Source organism: Meles meles, chromosome 8 (genome assembly GCF_922984935.1).
Source record: "Meles meles chromosome 8, mMelMel3.1 paternal haplotype, whole genome shotgun sequence".
Classification (NCBI taxonomy): Eukaryota; Metazoa; Chordata; class Mammalia; order Carnivora; family Mustelidae; genus Meles; species Meles meles.
This window is the reverse complement of record NC_060073.1, coordinates 37,132,222-37,150,185: the sequence shown is the minus strand read 5'-3', so window position 1 is coordinate 37,150,185 and position 17,964 is coordinate 37,132,222. Positions and strand designations below refer to the sequence as shown.

The window sequence follows — 17,964 nt, the reverse complement described above, 5'->3', positions numbered from 1 at the left end:
TTCATCTTTAACTCAACTGGTAACAGAAATAATTTTCTATCAAAGCTGGAGACACATCATGTCTTGGAGAAGGTGAGAGTGGCCTCTGCAGTCTCCTGCAATATGTACCTTTCACGTGGACACCAGCAACTGTTTCATGTGCCTCAGTAGCTCTTTGCCTCCAGATAATCCATAAGGATCATTAGCATTCTGAACTTGTGTATTTTTTTCCTAGCAATTGTGAGATAATGATGACTTAAACTGTAAGATATATGACTAAATTCAGCCCTATGGGGCTGCCTTGATTGACAAGATTATATATAAAGTTAAATACTAATTATTTGCATTTATTGGGATAGTCAGTTTCTAAGGAAAATCCCAATATTTATATAACTTTAGAACCTGAAGTAATATTTTTATTTAATAATACCATTATGGGAAATGGTGTCCTAAATATTTAATTTTCATATATATTATGGAACATACAGCAAGTTTTCTTGGCTTGTTCATCTTTTTGGCCAGCATCTTAAATTTATTTATTTTTTTGTTTTGTGTAAGAAGATTTCTTTCCAGGCTGCTTGGTCTTGTCTGCAGAGTCTTCGTCTGATACAGAGGAAAGCATTATCCTCCCTGCAACCATACAAGGCATCTTCTTTCCTTGTGCCTTTTAAGTACCTACTTTGACTGTCAGAAGCCTTCCCCAGTGAGTACTGGGGACTTGTGCTATGCTAGCTGATTGCTAGTATAGATTTTACAGAAAACATAGTAGAAGATTTTCTAGAAGCCTTTCAGAAGGCTTCTGTATCTTGCTTAAACCTAAACTTGGTGTGTGTGTGTGTGTGTGTGTGTGTGTGTGTGTGTGGTGTGCATTATGATAAAGGCGGCATTTCATATCAGTGATGATATGTCGGTCTTTCAAAAAATGTGCAAATGTTCTCACACTACTGGGTCATTAAGGGGTTAAACTATTTTTAATGCCTGCTGCATATCTTATACCAAGATGAATTATTGAAGAGCTAAGTAGTTAATAAACTCACAATGAATACCTAAATATAAAATAAGCATTTTTTTTCCTAATCACAGGATAGTAAAACAACCTTTCCAAATTGTCTTTTTAAACCCACAATGAAATCGATCATGGAGGCCTTGATAGATTTAACTATTTACATACTAATCAGTGTCAAAGTTACAATAAAGTTAGAGTGAGGGATAAACTTAAGATATGATAATGAGCTGACACAGTAGAAAATACACAGGCCAAGCAATAGTTCATATTCTTAATTTACAAAGATATAGTTATATAATTGATAAATTCAAGAGTGAAAAAAATTGAAAAGCAGTATATTTTAACACAAAACTATTGGCAGTACTAGCAATTGCAGAAAGACAAATATCCGCAATGTTTTTGTGAATCAAATTAGAAAAGAGTTCTGAAAAAGTAGTATTGACACTGTAAACTATTCCTTCTTATTGCCTGTTGGTAGATGTGTATTTTAATCCTCATTTTCTGGAAAACAGTTTATCAATAAGGATTAAAAAACTTAAAATAATCTTACCTTTTGACCCACTTCTAAGAATTTATCTGGAGAATATAATTAGATGCTAGCCCATATAATTATGTTTAAGGATGTTTCTCACATTGTAGTTTGTGAGGGGCTGAAGGGGACTAAACACTTAAATGTTTGAGAGTAAAAGGTAAAATTTTAAAAAATATAAGAAAATTGAATAATAAACTTTCAGAGTAGTTAAGAATGATGGGAAATGGTCATAACATGTGATTATATAAGAAGGTTGTTATAAAAAGCAACATGTATGGTTTGAACCAATTATATCAAAATATCTCTTATTGAGAAAGTATTCAGAATTATACACAACAAATTTTTATAGTGTTTTCACTGAGTGGTAGAATTCAAATGGCATAAATCTTATTTCAGATATTCTTAAATTTAAGCCATAGGTATTATCGTATTATCCCCATTTAAAAATTTTACATAGCTGATGAATGACTAAGGCAAGATTTGAAACATAAGATGGTTCTGTTTCCTGAAACTACGCTTCTGCTTGCTACACTAGCGAGACAAGAACAGTTCAGGACTTCATCTCTGTGGTCTGGAAACCATCATAATTAGCCTTCAGTTTGTCCCCCATTATGCACTAGTCACTTATACACCAGAAGCTGTGGTAAACACTTTGTATGCATTATCTCATAACTTCCCATAGCTCAGTGAGAGTAGTAGTCTCATTTTACTAATAAAGAAAATAAAGGTTAAAGACGTAAAGGTTTCTTGTCTAGTCTCTGAGCTAGACAGGAATACAGCGGGATTATAGCGTGTCTCTTTGATTCCCAAACCCTGTGCCTTTCGGACTGTAGTTAACTGACTTACAGTGAACTGTAAGATATATACCTGCATATTAATCACACCTTTGTAAACCCTTAAAACGTTGCTCTGAGGTAGGTAGCTCTGCTTTATTTATTTAAAGGTTTATTTATTTATTTTAGAGAGAAAGAGTGAGCAAGCATAGGGAGGGAGAGAGAATCTTGAAGCAGACTCCCTGCTGAGCTTGGGGCCTGATGAGGGGCTTGATCCCACGACCCTGAGCTCATGATCTGAGCCAAAATCAAGAGGCTGCCCAACCGACTGAGCCACCCAGGCACCTCTCTGCTTTTTACTCCCTGTGTGGCTAACTCACAAAATCCTAGGAATCGATTGGCTGACCTGTTTGTAATTTGCTTTTTCATCAATAATTAACTAAGTAAAAAGGCAAGGAGTTTGTTTCAACTGAATATTACTAAACTTCAGGAAAGTAGCCACAAGGGAGAAGATGTGTATATTCCTTGGTGGTTACAGAATAATCAGTGGATGAAATATTTTCAAATGCATCTACCATATAGAATGGGAACTCCCCTTGTCTATCAGAAAAAAAAAAAAGAAAGAAAGAAAGACAGACAGACAAATAGCTCAACAGCTATGTATAGAACAGTGGAACAGAGGGGTTAAAAATCAGGACATGGAGACATTTTAGTTATGAGAGTAGATTTATGTGATGGATGAATTTGATGAGGTTGATGTCTTTAGTTCTTTCGAAGCTATATAGGAAAAGATTCGCCTACTTAGGAAGTCTTATTTCATAGCCAGTACAAGTAAACAAACCAGAAGCACAGATAGCTTCTTTCTCCTGACACTAATGTTTAGGTAATAAGACCTATAGGAGGCTTCCTGAATCATCAACTTACTGGTTTTCTCCATGGGAACTTAAGAGCTCATCTTGGGAGATCTTTTGCCTAAGCCTCCCTGGAGTACTTAGCTCTAAAATGAGAGCTGCAATAACTTGTCTGTAGACTTTGTGCATGCGTTTATGGGATGTGAAAGTAAACTCAGTAAATTAGTGTGTCAGCATACCGGTTAAATTGTTTAGGTAATTGTTCTACTTGATGTTTATACATTCGAGCAAAGATAGGCTCACATCAAACCAGTTCTCTGCTTAGACATGAAGGCTGGCAGAGAAGCCACATCAAAACTAACATTATTCGAACACATTTAAAGTCAAATTTGCCTCCTTAATATCCCACCTCCAGGCCCCCCAGGTTATGTATGTAGTGGAAGGAACACAGGATTGGGAGTTGGAACATTAATAATAATAACGCTAATATTAAATAACTACAATGGCTAATCTTTATTAAGGACTTTTCAGGGATTTTGTCGATGACCTGTATTGTTTTAGCGTCACAACCATTCTAAAAAGGTAGAGTCTGTTTTTATTCCCATCTCATGGGTATGGAAATGGAGGCTCGGAATGACCAAGTGATTTCCCTGCTCATATATGGCTGGGAATGGTATAGAGTCCATCACACGGTGAAGCACTGGCTATGTTATACTGGATGGAGGTATGCACAAGGGCCTGTAGAAGCCATGAGACAAGTGCCTTAGGTAGTTAGAGAACAAGTTCACATTACTGGGGAATGAATGATCTTATGCATTAGAGACCATGAATTTTGTGTTTTCCTCAATATTTTATGCTTAAGAAAAAATATAATAAAACTGAGACGCCTGTGCTCAGATCCTTTAAACTATAAAATACTCGTCCCTTCGGTGCTGTTTCTAGCCCTTCCTCTTCCCATGTCCTTTCCTCCATTCCCACCAACATGGAGACTTCTTAATCTCACCCAATGAGCCCATCAAAATAAGAATATTTCGAGCAGCTGTCACTCTTTAAAGAAAAGAAAACATCAACAAAAATAAAGCACTGTTCTATGTATTAAATGATTTCTGATGCTTGTGGACTTTTTTTTTTAATTGAGTCATTGCTGTTGAATTCCTTATAAGATACAAATGAAGAGCTCAGATTGGGGTCTCTGTCATGGACACCTGGACAATTTGATTAATCCCTTGAGACCACAGCCAGTTTAAACACAGTCATTATAGTAATCTACCTTTTGTTGTTTAAAGGTTTCAAACTATTGTGTGAAGTTAAAGTTTCCTATTTTGTGGCTTACCAGAAAATCCATTTTTAAGTACGTTGATTAATCCAAGACCATATCCAGTAGTTGGCTGTTTCTTCAGTGTCTTGTCAGTCCCAATTACAAGCTGTCCTGTGGAAGCTTTCTTGACAGAAATAAATGTAATCCTCTGTTGCGTCTCATCATGTGAATGTTAACCAGAGAGGGACGAAAATGTTCAATTTTATTTATTTGTTTATTTATTTTTAGGTAAAAGTTACTTCTATTGCTTTCAGATTATAATCACTTCACTATATGCAGCCCAGAGCCAGTATGATGCATATTGCCAAGTTTAATGGACGCAGGATTTTTCAGAAACCACGAAGGTTTCTATTGTACCTTTCCACCATGAATAAGAAAATAAGGCAAATTTCCTTGAAAAGCTGGGGAAAAAAAAAAGAAAGAAAGGGAAGTCCTAGTGAACACCGTTCAGCTATCAAAAACATTTACTGGCTCACCAATAAAAACGTTAGTTCTCTTTGCCAGACCACTATTATTCAAACTGAAATATACCTCCCACCTTTTATGTTAATCTCCCAACTCATTCAAATAACATAAGAAGGTGCAATAGATTATTAAAAATTGACAGTAAAATTATCAAAATGTCACTGACATTATATGACTAAATGTCACTTAGGTGAATCATCCATAGAAGCTATTAACCAATGACACAGGAACCTCTAACCCCACCCTCAAGCCAACCCTCTTAAATCAATTAAAAAAAAAAAAAAAGAAAAAACCAATGAGAAGTTCTTATAAAGAGATGAGGGTTTTTTTGTTTTTTTTTTAAATCATTATTCAGACTCAGGCATTTAAAGAGTTGTCTAAAAACCCTCCAGTCAAATGCTTCATGCAGCATTCAGTATGTAACACTCTAGCTAATGGAAAAAAAGCAGGCAGTGGAAGGGAGAACTTTCTGTTGTCATGCTGAAGAGCGCTTTAAAGAAGATTGTCATTTGCAATTCTGTTGTCAGCAATGAAGGATTCCAAATGCAGCTGAACCCAGAATTCTGACCGTGGTATGTTTCAAAGTACATCCATCTAGGAATTCTATATTACTTTTCTGTTTTCTTAAAACTATGTAGAGAGTCCAATTAAGAATAATTGATATTGGTTTCAGAATTGGGGATGAGTGTGTCTCTTACTTCAAAATATTAGAAATGCATTTAAAAAATAAGAAACTGTTATATTGTGAGCATCTGTGTTTATCTTGCATGTAAAACAAATGGCACCTCCCCGAAGTTTTGACTATTTTTAAATGCATTTGACTATTGGTTTCATTGTAATCATTACTCACAAATTCTACTGTACAATTAATTCTTGATTTAGGAATATATAAAATACAATTATTTGTAAAAGTATGTATTTTTAAAATGTTCTTAAGAAATTATTTTTATACAAGATACTTTAGTAAATAATTTCCGTCAAAATAGAAAATCTGAGAAAAACATCTGAATTTAAAGAAGCATAACTCGTAGCATAACATGTTAAAGTGAAGAAGTGGCACAGCTGTGAAAGTCACTGTATTTAAGCAATGGAACTAAATGTTTCCACCTGCTAGCTCTACTTTTTCACGGGTTTAAAGGTGGCACAATTATTATTGTTTCCATTCTACAGGCTTCATTTTAGTTTCTTTGTTTAAAAATATTAACGGCTTCCCTGTGGAGATCAGAGGTTCCGTTTCTAAATCGACATTTATGTTTAGATCACTGAAAATGGATATGGAAATAAGTGTTCTTTTCTTAAAGAAAATTAAGCACTTAAAAGAGTCCTTATATAGTATTTAAAATCAGTGAGCAGGAAAGGTATACTCAAATATATTCTCTTAGTGGAAGTAAATTACTAAGATGATATTTAAAGCCCACATATTTTAAAGATGTTTATTTCATTGAGAACCCCCCAGAAAACCATAATCTATGCTCCATCATAGACTGTTCTACTTAGAAAGGCTTGGCTTTTGGTTTTCTTTAGCTGAACCAGAAAACCTTTAATTTTGAGTAAATAAAAATGGGTGGAGAGAATATAATAGAAGATAGCCTAAAAAGCAGCACTTAGTGCAATGCCTGTCACATTATAGAAATTCAATCAGTATTTTGTTTCTCGACCGAATCTCTTTTTGGTTCCTTAACTTTTTTAAAAGAATATTTACACTTGCTTCATAATTTTGACTCTTTCAGTGGATATATCTATCTTATCATATGGTAGTCAAAGCCACATTTTATCCACTTCTGCAGGTCAGGTAACTCAGGTGTTTGGGATCCAGTCTGAAGGCTTGTCTTCAATGATGAATTTTCTATCTTCTTTGTGCCCCCATCGCTACTGTGTTGCTCAATGAGCCATCTCCGTTTTTACAGGACATTCCAAATGTGAAAACCTAATGATTCCCCTTAAATAAGAAAATTAAAATCACCATGGAAAATTTCAACTCAAAGGCAAAGTGTCAGATAAATCATCCAGATCAATTCATTGTTTGAACCATCTTGAGAGAAGTAGGAAGCGCAAATGTTCCATAATTATACCTGAATTTAACTGAATTAATACTCAGCCATCAGTATGACAGTAGCTGTGTATTTGAAGACTCTTTTCAGGAAAGAGTGTGTGCTGCATAATTATACTTCATATTCATAAGAAGTATGCATGCTTTACTATCTTAAAAGTAAACTTATAAGCAGGACTATCACTGATTATTAGATCAAAATATATAAAAATTTCTTTTGGGGACTTTTTTTCTTCAATAAAATGAGAGACTATATTTAGTGATATGCAAGTGATATACTGTATATCACTGTATCTCACATTCTAAGAAATTTTGGCTGCAGCAACTTCTAAACAAAGTAGTGGTTTTTTTGTTTTGTTTTGTTTTGTTTTGTTTTTTTAATTCTAGGAAGATACCTTACAGCAGTTGTTCTCAGACTGGGAACTTGTAGTGCTTGTTAAAAAAACAAACAGATGAGCAGGCTCTACCCCCAGAGTTTCCAATAACAATAATTCCAGTTGAAGCCTGATAATTTGCATTTCTAACAAGTTCTCAGATGATGTTGATGCTCCGATGCTAGCACTACATTTGAGACTGACTGCTTCAAAATTTCTCTTAGCATCTCCAGTGGACTCCGCATTTTGGGACCCACCATGTGCCAGTGTCTATACTAAGGCTGGATATGCATTCATGCATATTCATGCAAAATCTCTACCCTTGCAAAGTTTGTAGTCTAGTAGGGGAGTCAAAAAATAGATAGGTAAAACAACCCACATATCTGTTTACAAGTTGTCATTAAAGTGGGTCCTTGGTAGTGGAAGGGGTGCTATTTGGGGCAATCTCTCAGAAGAGATTAAAGACAAGAAATGAAAGATGAGAGGTCAGCTGAGGAGGGAAGTGTGAGAGAAAGGCATTCCAGGCAGAGTGCCCTCGAGGAGGGCCTTGGGGTGGGAAAGAGCTTGGTGTGTTTGAGAAACTGATATGTGGCCTGTGTGGCAGGAACACAGAGACTGAACACGAGGATGGCCGAAATGAGAGGAGAGAGAGAGGTAAGCAAGCGCAATGCTGTAAGGGCTTCTGATTGGGAGTTTGGATTTCATTCTCACTTTTAAGGGTTTTAAACAGATTTCCGTTTCCATGAAATCATTCTGGTCCTGAAATAATTCTGTTGCTGAGGGTGGGGGAACGATGTTGGAAAGTGGGGATGATATTATAGCATTCCAACCGAAGGAGGACTATGCTCTAGCTAGCCACGGTTGTAATTGAGGTGGATGCATGAGTTTCCAGTATCAAAATGTGGAAACCATTAGATATATAACCACAGAGATGACAGTTATTTAAAAAAATCACCTTGAGGATGATTATAATGACATAGAAACATGTCAAGGAAATAAAAAGAAAGCAGCTTTGAAAGCAAAATTATAATTGTGTATGTGTGAGACCAATTACAGTAGTAAGATTACAGGTGATTTTTATTCCTTTTATTTTTTATGCAATACGAAAAGAGACCCATTAGCATAAAATTCCAAATTAAAGTATTTAATGAGAAAGAAAAAGCTGACTTTGAGAAGACAATCATAATTTGAATGATTAATTCAGTCAGTTGTGGGCGGGGTGTGTGTGTGTGTGTGTACATGCACACATACAATTCCAGACACAATGCAAAGTATTGTGGATAAAAAATGAATAAAATCTAGTTCTTGTCTTCAAAAAGTTTGCAGTTTATTGAGAAGAATAGGGAAATAAGAGCACTGGGTCTCAAAGGTTTCAGTAAGAATTATCCTTTATGCTGCTTGACAGCCCTTCCAGGTACCAATTGCTCCTATCACAACAAACACCCTAATAAATCTTGAATATACTCTCCTTTTTCCATGCCCTTTGTCTTTGCATATAGAGTTTTCTTCCCCTCTTCCTATTTATTTTTCAGGAACTGAATCACATATTATTTTTTAAGACATTTTTAAAGAGGAGTTTTAGGTTTACAACAGAATTGAACAGGAGATACAGAGATTTCCTGTCTCCCCTATGCCCCCCACATGTATAGCCTCTCCCATTGTCAACGTTATTCACCAAAATGTGCATTTTTTTTTTTTACCAAGGGTGAACCTATATTGACAGATCATGATCATTAGGTCCATAGTTTATCTTACAATTCACTCTTGGTGGTGTACATTCTATGGATGTGGACAAATATTTAATGGCATATAGTCATCATTATAATATCATACAGAGAATTCTCACTGCCCTAAAAATCCTTTGTGCTCTGCCTGTTGTTCATCTTTCCGCACTTCCAAACCTTTCCCCCAACCTCTACAGCAGCCACTGATCTTTTGATTCGTGTTTTTATTGTTTGCATAGTTTTGTCTCTTCCACAATGTCATATCGTGGGATTATAGGAGTGGAATTTCTGGATCACACAGTAAGAGTATGTTTAGTTTTGTACGGAACCCCCAAACTGCCTTCCAAAGTGGCTGTACTATTTTGCCTGCCCACCAATAGGGAGTGAGAGCTCCTGTTGCTCCACATCTTTGCCAGCATTTGCTGGTTTCAGTGTTTTGGGATTTGGGCCATTCTAATAAGATGTGTAGTGGTACTCATTGTTTTAATTTTCGTTTCCCTGATGGCATATGATGTGGAGCATGTTTTCATATGCGTCGTTGTCGTTTTGCATCTTCCTTGGTGAGGTGTCTGTTAAGGGATCACATAACGTTTTTTAATTGTTTTTTTTTTTAATTGTTGAATTTTAAGAGTTCTTTGTTTATTTTGGGTAAGTCCTTTATCAGCTGTGTCACTTGAGAACGCTTTCTCCCAGTCTGTGGCCTGTGTTTTTCTTCTCTTGATATACTGTATTTCCCAGAACAGACATTTAATGAAGTTCTGCTTATGAATTACTTCTTTCATGGATCGTGTCTTTAGTGTTATGTCTAAAAAGGTATCACCATATTCAGGGTCATCTAAGGTTTCTCCTGTGTTACCTTCTAGGAGTGTTATAGTTTTATGTGCTACTTTTAGATCTATAATCAATTTTGAATTATTTTTTGTGAAGCGTGTAAGTCTATGTCTGGCTTCTTCTTTTTCTTCTTCTCCTTTTTTTTTTTCTTGCATTTGGGTGTTTGGTTGTTCAGCAACATTTGTTGAAAAGAACATATCCTCTCTGAATAAAGATGCGTTCTCTTTGTCTGGATAGTCCCTTTATCTTTGCTCTCATGGCACTTGTACTCACCCCTCTTTTAGCACAAATCACACCAAATTGTAACTATTTGTTCCTGCTATTTGTCTACCTGACTAAATTACTCTCTTTTGAAGGATGAGGATCATGGATTATTTTTCTTTGTAATTACATTACACCTTGCACAGAGCCTGACTCATAACAGGAACTCACGATAAACTTGTCAAATGAGTGAACGTGAAAGAGAATATTAGAACCGTAGGTGGAATAAAGTTATTAGTGGCTTTCAAGAGTTAAGATAAAGTTTATGGAGAAGAGGAAATCAAACTTGTTTTCAGATAAAAATTTTTGAGTAATTTTTACTTCTAGGAATGTGTATTAATAAAACACTTAGAGACATTAACAGAGTTACAAGAACAAGATACTTATTACATCGTTATGAATCATAGCAAAGGATAATTTAGCGAAACAAGCCAAAATATCCTTCAGTCAGATGTAAATAAATAATGATCCAACCATAAAACTGAAAATAGTGTTCAGCTATTTAGCACTGTTCAGCTGTTTCCCAATGCAGTTCGACTAAGCCAGCCTGAACCACTCATCCTCAAGTGGGCCAATGGCACAACAATAAATGAAACATCAAAATACAAAATTGAGGTATTTTCCACCCTTGGTTCTGGGATTCCCTGACCCAGTAGATCTAGTCCACACAAGCTGCTGAGACAACAAAGCCATGGACACTCTTCCCTGAAGAGCTAGAAAAATTTCAGGGAACCCCAATATCATATACCCTTAATCTCATCTGTATTCTTTGCACTAAAGCAAGATGAAATAACCCATTTTTTACCTGGAACTTACCTGGAACAGACTTTGTTTTTGGTCTGACTCAAATAAAATTAAATAAAATTTCATTTATTGAAATAAAGATGTCCAGTGGACTTCTCCTATTGTTTACTGGAACATCACTTCCTTTGTGGTTCAGGTGGAACAGACCCTCTTTCCTTACCCTAAGATTGTCAATCAGAATTCTCCATCTCTTGATTGTAACTAAAGGGATATATAAAGACAAAATTCTCAAGCTGAATTCCTCTCAGGGATGTTCTCCAAGAACTGTAAAGAATGATATTCCCGGGGTGCCTGGGTGGCTCAGTGGATTAAGCCGCTGCCTTCGGCTCAGGTCATGATCTCAGGGTCCTGGGATCGAGCCCCGCATCGGGCTCTCTGCTCCGCAGGGAGCCTGCTTCCTCCTCTCTCTCTGCCTGCCTCTCTGCCTACTTGTGATCTCTCTCTCTGTCAAATAAATAAATAAAATCTAAAAAAAAAAAAAAAAAAAAAAAAAAAAAAAAAAAAAAGAATGATATTCCCTCCCCAACTATAGAAAGGAAGTTGTTTTTAAAGGGAAGGGATGAGAAAAGCAGAAAAAAACAAACAAAAGACAAAAACAATTAAGGGGCAGAGATTCGGAAAATATGCAATGGTAGAAAGAGTGAAAATTTTGACAACTGCATTTGAATCTCCTGAACTAGATGTTTTTGAAGCCAACTAGCTCTACTCCTGGACTTTTTAGGGGTAGAGAGCTGAATAATTTTCCCCCTGTGGGCAGAAAAAAGCCTTTTGTGGCTAGAGGAAGTTATATTTGACGGATTTGTGCTGGATTTCTGTCATTTGGAACCGAAAAAGTCCTGATTGATAGAGATATTTATGAGATCCTGTTGAGTAAGAACAGATTTTATAACTATGTATAAAATTCCACTGCATCCCTGTGTTATATATTACATTGCATATATCATGTAAATATATGTGCACACACATGTTGTTACATCTGTAGTTGTGGGGAGAAAGAGTAAAGAATGAGAAATGGAACTCTGAGCTTGTACTGGCAATTATCCTTGAGCTGTTACCTCTAGCAATACTCGCTCTCTCCATTTTGTATTGATCGTACATATTATTGGAAAAACAAAGGCAGAGTCAGGGAAAAAAGAGAGAGATGGAAAGAACAATTGTGAAGAGCAGAGGGGGGATTGAAACCATTGGAAGAGCGGCATGAGCCAAAGTTTGGAGTCTGGACTAGATCATGTGTGTGCAGCAGCCAAGGCAAGAGACACACCTGGCTACATAGCACATTGTGTGGGGTCATGGAAAGATTGTGCATGTGGAGGCAATATGGGCTTATGTAACATGTCTTATTCAGGAGCACGCAGTGCCTCACACCCTTGAACTCAAACCTTTGTGACGTCCTGCTGTCTTACACTGCCCTTACACACACACTGCTGGATTGCAGTCAGTCGACGGAACAGCTGTAGGGTGGACTCAGACATCATTAAAGCAAATTGGAGCTATGTTACTACTTAATAGACTTTTCGGATTATGGAAGAGACCCCTGTTTAATTCTGAAGGGCAAATACGGCATTCGAGGATCTTTTGTTGATGATATCAGGATATTGGTCTTTCATATGTCTGAGAGGAGTAGTTGGTAAAAAATAAGAATTAAAATAATAACAGAAATTATAGAAGCAATTGACAAATAATACACACAAAAGAGTACATAGGGCTTTCCACAATAAACACCTGTGAAATAGATGACAATTCTTAGCACATTTTATAGTTATATGCCTTTCAGTATAAGAAGAGTTAAGAACTTGGCTCCTGGACTTAGGACACATGAGTTTGGATCTTGGTGTTGCCTCTTAGAAGCTGCATTGGAAAAAGGGTTAAATTCACTGTTTCTCAGATTTCCTCTATCTGAGATAAAATGGGGGAATGGAGGCAGTTGGTATACCTACCTCTTAGGGTATTTGTAAGGATCGAATGAATTTCATTTAAAAAGTTAGAATTGTGTTGGCACATAGTAATTGCTCAATTTCTCAATAAGAAAAAAGGATTCATGTTATTATGGATAGGGAAATTGAAGATTTGGGAGGTTAAATAGCTGGTCCAAGGACACACAGTCATGGGTTGGCAAGACTGGCCTTTTCCCTTCAGTGGTCTGATTCCAGGCTGAGAATGAGAGGGAGATTGGGATTAGGAAAAGAAGAAATCCAGAAGGAGGAGGCAAGTGTTTAGAACTTTTAGGACTTTAAGAGAAAAAGAGAAAAGAAAAGGAAAAAAAATGATCTTGGAGAAGAGATCTGTCTAAAGAAATGTGTTGTGCTGTGAAGCATCTCATTTTCCTCTACACTACAAGTGATGAGTTATGCTTCGTTTACTAATGCTCTCAGTGGGTGGGATTTTGTGAGGAGGGGTGGGGAGGGACGTAAAGAGGGGGAGGGAAGCTCATAAATGCTATATGTTGTATGTATATAACCTAAGAAAAGAGATCTAACCTGTTGAATACTGAAATGCTAGTTTCTCCCTGTACCACCAAACAAATGGTTATAAGCCTTTAAAGGGCCTTGATAATGTCTGGGTGGGGCCTTGTCAGTAAGATTTCTCTTCAAGTATTTGATGGAAATGGAAGATAGAGAACAAAATAAGGCACCTCAGAAAATGGAGTATGTGAAACTGAGAAAGGGGGAAGAAGTCCTGTAAAGAAAACAGGAACCTGGGGCACCTGGGTGGCTCAGTGGGTTAAGCCTCTACCTTCAGCTCAGGTCATGATCTCAGGGTTCTGGGATTGAGCTCCGCATTGGGCTCTCTGCTCAACGGGGAGCCTGCTTCTCCCCCACCCCCGCCTGCCTCTCTGCCTATTTGTGATCTCTGTCTGTCAAATAAATAAATAAAATCTTAAAAAAAAAAAAAAGAAAAAAAACCAGGAATCTGTTGCTCTGAGAAATTTAGAAAAGGCAAACACAACCTAAGAAATATATTTAAAAGATTAAAATACGTATATAAAGGATTAAACAGTGTTCAGTTCTCTCCTCCCGCAAGTGTCTCTTGGGTCATGGGAGCTTTTGGGGATTATATGCTCTTCACTTGGGATTGATTTTGTAGAATACTTACAAATATGCTCTTTTATCTTTGATTTTCTCACTAAGAAGGAAGTTGAATACAGCTGTTTTATAGATGTGTCTGAAAAAACATCCTACTCAGAAATTACCTGACTTCAGATGTTTTCATAGCTGTATGTAAGGAAAATTCATGTATACCTTTAATTGGGTTCCATGTGTATGTTATATTGTCTAACATTTATTTAATATTGTCTTTTTAAATTAAAAATGTGTACATCAGCAAGTCTAATACTTTTTTGGAAGTTTAATTTTAAAAAAAGGGGTAGGAGATTAAATGGTTAAAAGAGAATGCTTTTAGGATTCCTAAATTGAAGTCTCTGCACATGCCATTATTTGTAACTGTTTATGCTTTCCTTTATGGTGCCTCTGCCTTGGAAAGCAATATTTTCAAAAACTTCAAGTGCAAAACAAACAAAAACAAACTTCAAATGTTTGACAGAGCATTTCAAATGCCAAACATTTCAAAATGTTTATGTTTTTATACATGTGAATTCTCGTTTTCGTCCTTCGTAGGTAAGCAGTTCTTCTTCTGGTAACAAGGAGAAACACAGGAGACTGCCTTCAAGGAATTTCTTATCCTGACATGAATCTTAGAGTTTTGCAGATACAACTGGCATTTTTGACATTGGACTAGAGTGTTTGTTATTAATGGATTTAAGGCAGCCATCTGTAAAAAGAAAGAGATCCTGGGGCAGGGCAGAGGTTAGAGAAACTACGACTCTTGGGGAACCTGGCCCTTGGAATCTGTCATCTTTGTTTGACAGGGTCTTAAAGTGGTACTGGGTCAAAACAGGCAGACAAGAGGGGAGGCTTTAAGTGGAAAAAGTTGCCTGGACTGACATTTGTTGAACACTGTTGTTAAGAATCACCTCTAATGCTCCGTGCTCCTCGGTCACCATTCCTTAATGTGGTTGCCACTGCCCTGCAGACCCCAGCCTGGTTTGCAAGGATTCTTTGGTGATGTACAATTGTTGGGCTTCCGAAGGCTCCAAGAAGTGAATCACAATAATCTTTTAGCCTGAACCCCTTTGTATTCTGTATTCCTATACCAGGGTGGTTTTGAATAGCAGGAAGCTGAAAAGCAACTTCAGAACTTAGCTCACCAAAACTCTGCTCAGAAAGCAGATTATTTAACCCGTTTAAACTGTGCTGTGAGCAGCTCTGCCCCCCAGCTGGGAGATGTCCTGGCTTGACGTGGACTGAGTTCCTAGAGACTGTTATAAAAGTCATGTTTCACTCTGCCTTCCCTCATAGATAAATAACTTATCCCTGTGCATCTCTTCCTTATCATAAAGGAATTATGGAAATAGTAGGATAGAAACACCACCCACTTGGGGATTTTTACAAGGCTGAGTAGTTATGATTTTAAGGGTCATACATAGATTTTGAAATGAATTATTCCATGTATTTGCTAACTCTCCTGTCTGATTTATCTGGCTTGTATACACTCGCTTTAGGGCACATACTAGACGAAGCACCACATGAACAGTTGTAAACAACAAACACCTGTTCTGTGTCATCATACATTAAGATAAATAAACAATGGTGGTAAAAGGGCTCAAAAAAAAAGCATCTGCTGATCCCCATATTGGTCTATTTAAGATACTTGTGCGCTAGTTCTCAAAATTCCCGAAGATTTCAGAATCGGCTCCTGTGAGCGGGTGCGGGCTGGCTCCGAAAAAGGAAAGATCTCAATGTAAAGATGGGTAATTCAGAGAGTAGAAGCAGGGAATCACAGGGCTTCATTACCAGGAGTCCCTGAGAAGCCCCAAACAATAAGGACACATAACTGTCCTTGTTCTTCCTTCCTTTTCTGTTGGCTATGGAAACCAGAAGAAATTTCTGCTTTTTGATGTAGTTCATCCGTATCCTCTCCACACCTGGGTGGAAAACAGGCGAATCTTAACCTACCTTTCATATGTAGCCCCCACCTCCATTTCCACTTCCTCCTTCTACCAAATGGCACTTGGACATAGAGCAGCCCTGCTTTAAAATTTATAATTTTATGAAGTTTTCTTAAAAAGAAGCAAAAATATAAAAGTTCAAAGCCAAAGTATTTAACTACCTAAACATTATCTATTAAGTGGTAAGTTATACTAAGGATATTTAATTTTTTCCTAAGTACAGCTTAATATCTTTTTAAATTATTGTTTGTAAATTATAAAGCCAAACAATGTCACGTTTCAATCAGTCATTATAAGAACAGGGGCCCCTCTGTCTGCTCTTTCTCTTTCCAGTCTGGATGAACAAGTATATGTTGATTTTGGGCCGTGGCATAGGAGTAGCTTGGACATCTAGAATTAAAATGGTGTTTGATAAAACTGGGTTCTACTTGAGGCTTTAGAATGAGGCTAAACCTTGGTGGCTTGTTAACGAGGTAGGGAACTGGGGTGTGTAGACCTCCCAACTCTACCTCCCCTCTTCTTTGTTGCTCCTGGTGTGAATGTTCATGGATGCTTTTGCCTAAGTAGTTATGACACCATATGATCTAGATCTTTACTCTTCATTTATATAGTTTAACTAGTTTCTTTTTAATTTTTTTCTTTCTGCATGCGTAAGAGTCACTTTACTTGTAATATGGTACCTGATTAGGAGAACCCATCTGTTCAGTAAGGCTACCTTTCTTTAGCCCCAGCTGGCACGATAACTTCCTGCACTGAACTTCTGCAGCAGCACTTTGTTATATCTTCGTAAAAGTGTAATTAAAAATGCTTATCATTTTGCCAGATAGCCACTTGGTCATTTAATCCCTACCACTTGTTTTATGGAACTACTTGTTTTTACACAGATGCATTCCTCATCCTGGTGCCCGTCCGGAATTTCATCATTCAGTAATTACAGTAGTCAGTTCACTGCGTTAATTGCCCACTAAACACCCTCCCGTAAACCCACTCACTGATCCACATGGTTGGACTGCAGGGTGTGTCTGTCTTGTTCACTGTTTCTCACACATGCCTAAAATAGTAACCATGACGGAACACTAAATCGTACTTGTTAGAGAGCACATAATTCTATAATGTACGGAATATTTGTCTCCTCCTTTATGAATGAGGAAATCAGTGGACACAAAAGTTAGTAAAATTGGGGCGCTTGGGTGGCTCAGTGGGTTAAAGCCTCTGCCTTCAGCTCAAGTCATGATCCCAGGGCCTGGGATCGAGCCCCACATCGGGCTCTTTGCTCCGCGGGAAGCATGCTTCCTCCTCTCTCTCTGCCTGCCTCTCTGCCTACCTGTGATCTCTGTCTGTCAAATGGATAAATAAAATCTTAAAATAAATAAATAAATAAAAATAAAAAATAAAATAAAATTTAAAAAGTTAGTAAAATACAAGTCCACCTACCTAGTTAAGAGGCAGAGTCAGAATTCAAATCCAGATCTGTCCGCCTCCATGTGATGGAAAGAAATAGCTAAGGTAAAGAAAAAGGCACAATTTGCATCACATTATAGGTGATTAATAAGCTTCTTTTGTTCAAACTAGAATATATAGGGCTTGACTTTAATACTCATTTCATTCTTTTGATTGCTGTTCACCTCTGTATCCAGTCACTTGAACAAGTGTCTGGGATTGAGTTAGAGCTAAGAAGAGATTTGTTGAATGATAGATGCCTTTTTTTTTCCGTATAGAATGTGGCTCAGAGTAGTTGCTCCGTAGATATGTGTGTGTGCGCATGTGTGTGCACTTTTTAGGTTCATGAAAGTTGCAACTCTTGAGTTTAAGTAATCTAACTTTCATGGGATGTCATTTGTTTTCATCCTTATTTATTGACATATTTGTTTATTGTCTATATAGGAACATGCTGGAAAAGGACTGCAGTGGGTAGTTCCAGGGGCAATATTGGATAAAAGATAATCTCTGATGTAATGGCTTTCCACATCCTTCAAAGAATTACAATCCTG

The 17,964-nt window shown here is 37.1% G+C and overlaps 1 protein-coding gene across 6 annotated transcripts in view; it reads left to right on the top strand.

Moving 5' to 3' along the window:
* Positions 1–17,964, top strand: part of ANO3 (anoctamin 3) — a 456,805-nt gene that overhangs the window by 296,729 nt on the left and 142,112 nt on the right. The window contains exon 1 of one of the 6 annotated variants that reach the window (XM_046014195.1): positions 5,337–5,496. The exons of the other annotated variants lie outside the window; for them this stretch is intronic. The gene's annotated coding sequence lies outside the window, so the exon portion shown is untranslated. Of the gene's footprint in view, positions 1–5,336; positions 5,497–17,964 lie in introns of those variants that run through there. 6 annotated transcript variants of the gene reach the window in all.